Genomic DNA, 7,818 nt, shown 5'->3' with positions numbered 1-7,818 from the left:
ATTCTAGAAGACTATAATCAATCCTAATTGCATTAGGAATGATAATTCATAATAGGCCCTCCTCTAGATCATTGGGCCGCAAATGAGAACCAAACCAGGCCTAGTTTAGTAATTTGTCCATAACTTCCTCATTATTCATCGGAATTGGGCTTATAATATATCGTTGGAAAGCCCTTTTCGAGCTCTATCCAATACACTATTACAAGACCCTTGTCATGGACCAAACTAAACTGTATTAGCCATTTTCATAAAGTAAAATAGGTGTTCTAAAACAGAACGAGAGAATTTAAATAAAAACTAACTGCAACACTAGACTATCCGTACTTTCACTTGAATCGATTATGATTCGACAAAAAAACGTATTCATTACCGGGTTTAGTTTTGGGGAGACAAAAATGTTGAATGAAATGGTGTCCTTCGAACAAATGTATTATTCTTATAGTGGGTTCAGAATCATTAAAAAGCTAATATATATTCAGTAAGGTCAAGTGATAGGAATGTCTGGGTGGAGGCCGCTTCCGATTAGTAATATTAATGCCTAATTAATATTACAGCTTAATCTTAACTGAACCCTTCGGGTCACACCCAAGCAATGAACGAACAGACACGACAAATTAATTTGGAAGAAATTAACGAGTCGCCCGGGTAATAAATATTTAGACATCAAAAATTCGAGCTTAGCGCGTCGAAACCGAGCTTCAGAAGTCGAGTAAAAAAAAGACGAGAATTTCAAATAATAATAAATCTATATGTTTCCCAAAATACCCCTAGCATCGAAGTGCCCCGAGCAATCTGAGTGCTAGGTGCACAACGCGTAGCATAGTGGCTAGCATGCACACCAAGCCGAGCCTAGGCTGGCTGGTGCGTGCTAGCGTACCAATGCTAGCAGCCAAGGTCATCCACGACCACAAGCGATAAGCATCCCGCACTTGGAGTGTGTGGCTTGCTGGCCGCAAGCAGCAACAGCCAGCACAAGGAGTGCGAGGCTTGCTAGCTGTGAGTAGCAGCAGCCCGCATCTCCTTGGTTCAGGTAGCTGAGCCGAGTTCTAGGGGGAAGCATGAGTAAAGGTGGTTTAAGTGTGAGGGACATAAGGCACAAGGAGAGGAAGAGAGTGGGGAGCAAGTTCCCCCCCTTCTTTAAGTGGTCCTTACTTCCCTTCACATGTATTGATGACACTTGTTTATTTATTACTAATTTGCTTATTTATTTTATTTTATCTTTAAAATAAAATGTGGAATTCTCATAGTCCCACATTGATGGGAGAGAATTTCATACTCTCATCATTCCCTATGAATTTTCAAGTTGGGATTTTGGGAATGATGCTTGAGTAGGAGTTTAATAGGGCATTGCCATTGCAAAAACCCTTGAACTCATATAATACACAGGATTTGGTCGGGCCTCGCTAACCCCGAGGCAACGGACCTTAAAGTTGGTAGTCGTTTTGCGGGTGGATCTCATTCTGAGGCCTTCGTGTTTTCTGGACTTGCTTTGAAGTAAGAGCCCAATCGGTCAGGCGAAGCACGCGACAAAGATATATTTCCTATTTTTCCCTTTTTGTGTTTATTTTATGCATTAGTGATATTAATTATTGCGAGCGTGATCCTTGGCTCGGTTTTTTTTCCGCGGTGAGGAGGACTCACCAAACCCCAACAGCGGTATCGGAGCCCTGCTCGCTTATTTTTATTATCATAATATTTTTCAAGGTATTTTATGGCTTAATTTTTCTGGTTATAAGTTGCTAATTAGATTAGTAGCTTGTTTTGTCTATTATAACCTCGTATTACAGCTGACTTCAGCTCCCAAACCCAGATTTCAACCCAAAAATAGTGAATTTTGGGTGGAAAAGGCGTTCTGGAAATGGTTTACCCTTCTAGACTCGGTCTTTCTAACCTTGAAATTTATTTTTGTTTTTGAGGCTTCTAAAGTGCTAAAGATTCAATCTTTAATTATGTTAAGTGATTGAAACTTTAATAGCTACTAAATTCCATGAATTTTATGTTGTTTTAATAATTTTTGGCTTACTGGAAACATAAAGTTTCAAAACTTTGTTATAGAAATTTGTTTATCTTCAAATTGGAAGACATAATTTTTCAAGGATTCACAAGTGTTAGTAGTTGGATTTTTTATTTAAACATTAAAGTTCATATTTTTCCAACTCCCTCTTACTTTGTCAAAATCTAAAGATTAATTTAAATTAATTCAATTCATAGTGATAACTTGCCTTATTTATATTTTTTCACGAATTTAAACCAATTTAATTTAAGAATGGTTCTTGGAAATTATTTTGGTTAAATGCATTTAGATAAATTTTATTTTAGACTTGTGTAAATTTTTCAATTTTTGGCTCATTAAATTAGTTCTAAAATTAATTTAGAATTAAAAATTTGACACGCAAAATTGGGATTGAAATCCCGAGGCTATGGCATGCAAAACAAGGAAAAAACCTCACTCGGGTAGCCGGGCTGCATAACACTCCACATGTGGCTGCCAAGGAGGCTGCCCCTATTTGCGCGCTAGCATGTACGTGGCTGCTGCTTGCTGCCAGCAGCATGGCGTGACAGCAAGAAATTCTTGCCTTATTTGGCGCAGTAGCACGGCGCAGCAGCAGCCAGGTGTTGTGAGCGCTGTACGTGCTGCCATGCTTGGCTGGTGCAAGCACGAGCGTTTTTGGTACGTGGTTTGCTGCTTGGTGAGATGAGGCAACCAGCCTTAGTGCGTGTGCCTCTTACCAGGCAACATGTGGCAAACACTACTAGCTGTATGCCTAGATAGTGCTACGGAAGGTGGTCGAGGCACATGCACCAAGCCGCTTTGTCCGAGTTACTAGGTGACTTTGGTTTTCATATGGCATGAGCCTAATGCGTGAGCCACTTGAGTGCGGTTGGCTTTGTGTTTTCTTATTTTTTGTTTTATTTACTTTAGTTAATCTGGTTTATTTTTATTAAATTTTTAGATCATAGATGGTTGAACCCGTACAGCATCATGCAACATGCCCGCGTGAGAATTCGAAGAGGATGAGACTTTCTTACCGGCTCGAACCCTAGGCCTCGGTTTTGAGCGACATAGGCAAAATTTTATTTTGGTTAATTTTGGGTTCTACCGGATTAATTAATTGGATTAATTAAGATGGATACGGAATTTAGTAGGAGCTTCAATTATTAATTACGTCAATTACATGATCGGTTAAACAACCTTGACTATTTTTAATTAGGCATGTTAATCGGATTAACCACCTAGATTAGTCACTAGTACGCACGTGAAATTAATGCATTGTTACTTGTTTATCGTTGTAAAAATGCATGGGCCATTCACAAATAGTGAATGGATGAATGGAATGTATATTCTCTCAATGGTTTTATGAAATGACAACTAGTGGGAACCGATTAGGATAGAAAATACAGACTACGTGACGTCATATATTTTTGTAAATCTAAATACGGTATACGTACCGTTGAGTATTTTTGTACCTTAATATTTAGATTAATCCTAATTGTAGATACTAGTAGTTGCATAATTTGGTTTAGTCTTGAAGAGGGAGGTTCATGGAAAACTAAGCCATTAAGATGCAAGAGAAGACCTTTTGAAGAATTGAAGAATTCAAGGGGTCATGCTAGTTGCCAATATGCATCTTATACTTATGCCTTATATATATTTATGCTTGTGCTAATATATGAGTGATATGTTAGATGCATGTTTAGGTTTTCAAAATGTTGTGACGATTGGTTAAGTTCACTTAAATCAACCAAAATAGAAACCCTAGGTCCCTAATAATATTGAGTAAAACTTGCCTTTATAAAACAACACTTACCAACCGAAAGAGGATGATGGTGGGCTACGCCAAAGCGAGGTACCATCACTACTTTAATGAACGTAAGGCAAACCGGATGTTCATGTTGGTTTTGGTTGAACTTATCGTTATGAGTGAGGATTCCTCACATACCGTGGCAAAAGAGATACATAGTCAATATGCATTGGATGCGACGATTATCTAACCAAGAATGGAATGAAGCCTTTAGCAAGGCAATGCTTACCTTGGTATAACAAATGTTAGGACAAGCCAAAGCATGTCTAATTACTCGTTGATCCATTGGATCTTAGAATCGCCTTATTTTCACAAAATGGGGTCAATTTTACGTGTAAATAAGTATTGAAATATGCATGAATTAAATTCAATCTTATTTAAGTATTTTTGAATGGTTTTTCATTTCAAATTCTTTCAATTGTAGAATCATGTATTTAACTATCGACAACAATCTAATATTCTCAAAACTTCCCGAGAAGTTACCATTTAGCTTTAATTTGATAAACTTCAAGGAATGGTAATAGGAACTCCGTTTGACCATCCGAAATTGCTACCTAGAGAATATCTTGGATACACCCATCCCGAGTTTCTACTCAAAAGGGGTTATGAGCGATGAGGCTCATGAGTAGTGGAGTTATGATTGCAAGAGAGTTTCTCGACTCATGGCAAACTCCATTCCGGAACAGTGGAAGAAAAAATTCTCCAACTACCTTCCGGATGTACTTCTCAAGGCTCTAGAAGATGTGGTCAATCTGAGGGTCACAAAGAGTGACAAGGGCAACTATGATGGACTTGTGAAAGAAGTGACTAGGTCATTGTCAAGCAGGAGGATCAAGCCACCGCAAAATAGGTGTCTCGGCAAAGAGAGGCAAGAAGTATGGGCTAGGGTCTATAGTGCAAGGCTTAGACCCGGGATGCCACTTCAAGCCCATGTGCATAAGATGACATGGTTATTTAACCATCTGGAATTGATTGTTAGACCGGTGGAGGATGAGCAAGCGGCTCATGTGCTTTTCAGCTCACTCCACTCGGGGTACGTTGCAATTAAAATGCAACTTACCAACAATCAGAACAAACTATCCTACAAGGAAGTTGTCCAAGAGCTTCAGAAGACCTATTCTTACAAGGCGGCTAAGTTTGCTCTAAAGCCCAAGAAGAAGGAGTTCAAGAACAAGACTAAGATGCGCTACTTCTATTATAGTAAGCAAGCCCACTACAAAAGTGAATGTTAGCGAAAATCTGGAAGATGAGGCAAGAGGAAAGAAACCCTCAATCTCAGGTATCATCTTGACACTTGAATGTAAGCAATTTGTAAGGTATTAGACACCGGGAAAATAGACTGACTTTATGCTACTATTTCAGGAACAAAGTGAGTAGCGTTTTTCATGTGGACATGAGTACACAAGTGTAAGATGAAGAAAATCTATACGAAGAAAGCTTGTAAGCTCATGAATCTTGTCCAAATTCTACAACTTGTTAAGTTTTATCTACCATACTTTGATCTTGCGACGTTGGACGTCATTTTAACCTTGGCCACAAGATCTTTTGTTTCATGTCTTGTTTATATTTATGGAAATTACACTTTCATGTGTTTAGACAAAATTATTTATAATGATACCAAAAGAGCTAAGACCATGGAGTCAAATCAAACTTACTTGTGGCATTGTCGTCTTAGCCACATTAACATCAAACGCATCAAGAAACTTCTACAAGAAGGCATTCTAGACACATTTTATTTAGAATCATTTGAGAATTGCGAAGGATGTTTACTAAGTAAGATGATAAAGCAATCATTCTCCAAGTAAGGAGAAAGGGTTGCTGACTTATTAATCGTAATACACACTGATTTGTGTGGGGCAATGAGTACACCCGTAAGGACTGGTTATCGGTATTTCATAACCTTTACAGTCGACTATAGTAGATATGGATATGTCTATCTAAAGTCGCACAAATCAGAATCATTTAATAAATTCAAAGAATTTCATAGTGAAGTTGAAAACCAACTTGGCAATAAAATCAAAGCTCTTCGATCAGATCGACGTGGCAAATATTTTAACCAAGAATTCGATGACCATCTGAAGGATCATAGCATACTTTCATAAATGACACTTCTCGAAACTCCTCAATGGAACTAAGTATCTGAAAGGAGGAATCAAACCTTGTTAGACATTGTATGATCGACTATGGGTCTTAGTGTTCTTCTAATCTCTTTCTTGGGACATACACTTTTAACTACGACACTTACACTAAATGGTGCTCCGTCAAAAGCTGTAGAAAAGACTCCATATGAATTATGCACGAAGAAACCTCCAAGGTTGACTTTTCTTAAGATTTGGGGATGCGAAGCATATGTCAAGAGACTTGTGTCTAACAAACTTACTCCCAAATCATACAAGTGTTTCTTTGTGGGCTATCCAAAAGAATCCAAAGGGTATTACTTCTACAAAAAATCCAAGAACAAAGTGTTTGTTGCACGTGATGGTGTGTTTTTGGAGAAGAAGCATCTTTCAAAAATGACAAGTGGGTGGAAAATCAAACTCGATGAAGTTCGATAGAACGAGCAAACAAGGACAAACTGATAGTCAAAGTGCTCCCAAAGCATCTGTTGACAATGGTTAAAGTCAAAATCTACAAAGTTAAACCGACAATGCAAATGCTCAGTCCATTACCCTATGTAGGCCAACTCGGCCAAGATCTGAACCTAACAGATATCTCGGTGTTGTATTAACAGAAGATCAGGTCATCCTAGTAATAGATGGAGATAAGCCGACAACCTACAAGTAAGTTATGACGAGCCCCGACTCTGCAAAATGGCAAGAGGCCATGAAATCCGAAATGGACTCCATGTTTGAAAATCAAGTATGGGACTTGGTTGATTTACCTGAAGGTTACACACCTATCGGATGTAAATGGATTTTAAAGTTGAAAACCGACAAAGATGGAAATGTATTCATTTACAAAGCTAGACTGTTAGCAATAGGTTATAGGAAAATTCACGGAACTGATTATGATGAAACCTTTTCTCCAGTTGCAATGCTTAAGTCCATTTAGGTTCTTCTAGCGATTGCTGCATATTACAATTACTAAATATGGCAGATGGACGTCAAAACAGCCTTCCTCAATGGAATTTTGGAAGAAATTGTGTACATCAACATGAAGGTTTTTTCGACAAAAAAAAAAGCTAGAAAGGTATGCAAGCTTAAGACGACCATTTATGGATTAAAGCAAGTAAGCAAAAGTTGGAATCTACAATTCAATGAAGCCATTAGTATGTTTGGTTTCATAAGAAATCCAGATGAGTCTTGTGTTTATAAAAAAATTCCTAGTCTTATATGTCAATGACATTTTGCTCATTGGAAATAGCATTCTGGTTTTAGAGTCTATAAAGGCTTGGCTCAAGAAATGTTTTTCAATGAAAGACTTGGGATATATCAAAGAGGATGATAGGATTGAGTCAAAGTACTTTTATTGATAAGGTGATAGCTTGATTCAACATGGAAGGAGCCAAGAGAGGTCACCTGCCCATGTCACATGGCGTAACCCTAAGCAAGAAACAGTGTCCAAAGACACCTGATGAGCGTGAAAGGATGAGTCAGATTCCATATGCTTCGCTTATAGGATCAATCATGTATGCCTTGATATGTACTAGGTCTTATGTATCGTGTGCCTTGAGCACTACGAGCCGATACCAATCGGACCCAGGAGAGGCGCTTTGGTTTGCGGCCCAGAATATCCTAAAATACCTGAAAAGGAACAAGGATATATTCCTGGTCTTGGTGGTAGAGATTGATTGTTTGTTGAGGGTTACAGTGACGCAAGCTTCCAGACAGATAAAGACGACTTCAAGTCACAATCTAGGTACATATTCTGTCTCAATGGAGGAGCGTTTAGTTGGAAGAGTTCTGAGAAAAGCACAACTGCTGATTCTAATAGTTGGAAACATCTGAGGCATCTAAGGAGGCAGTTTGGATACGCAAGTTCATTGGGGAACTTGATGTTGTACCCTCCATCAAGG

Source organism: Chenopodium quinoa, unplaced genomic scaffold, assembly GCF_001683475.1.
Source record: "Chenopodium quinoa cultivar QQ74 unplaced genomic scaffold, ASM168347v1, whole genome shotgun sequence".
In the NCBI taxonomy this organism is placed as follows: Eukaryota; Viridiplantae; Streptophyta; class Magnoliopsida; order Caryophyllales; family Amaranthaceae; genus Chenopodium; species Chenopodium quinoa.
The sequence above is the reverse complement of the archived record's forward strand: the minus strand, read 5'-3'. Positions refer to the sequence as shown.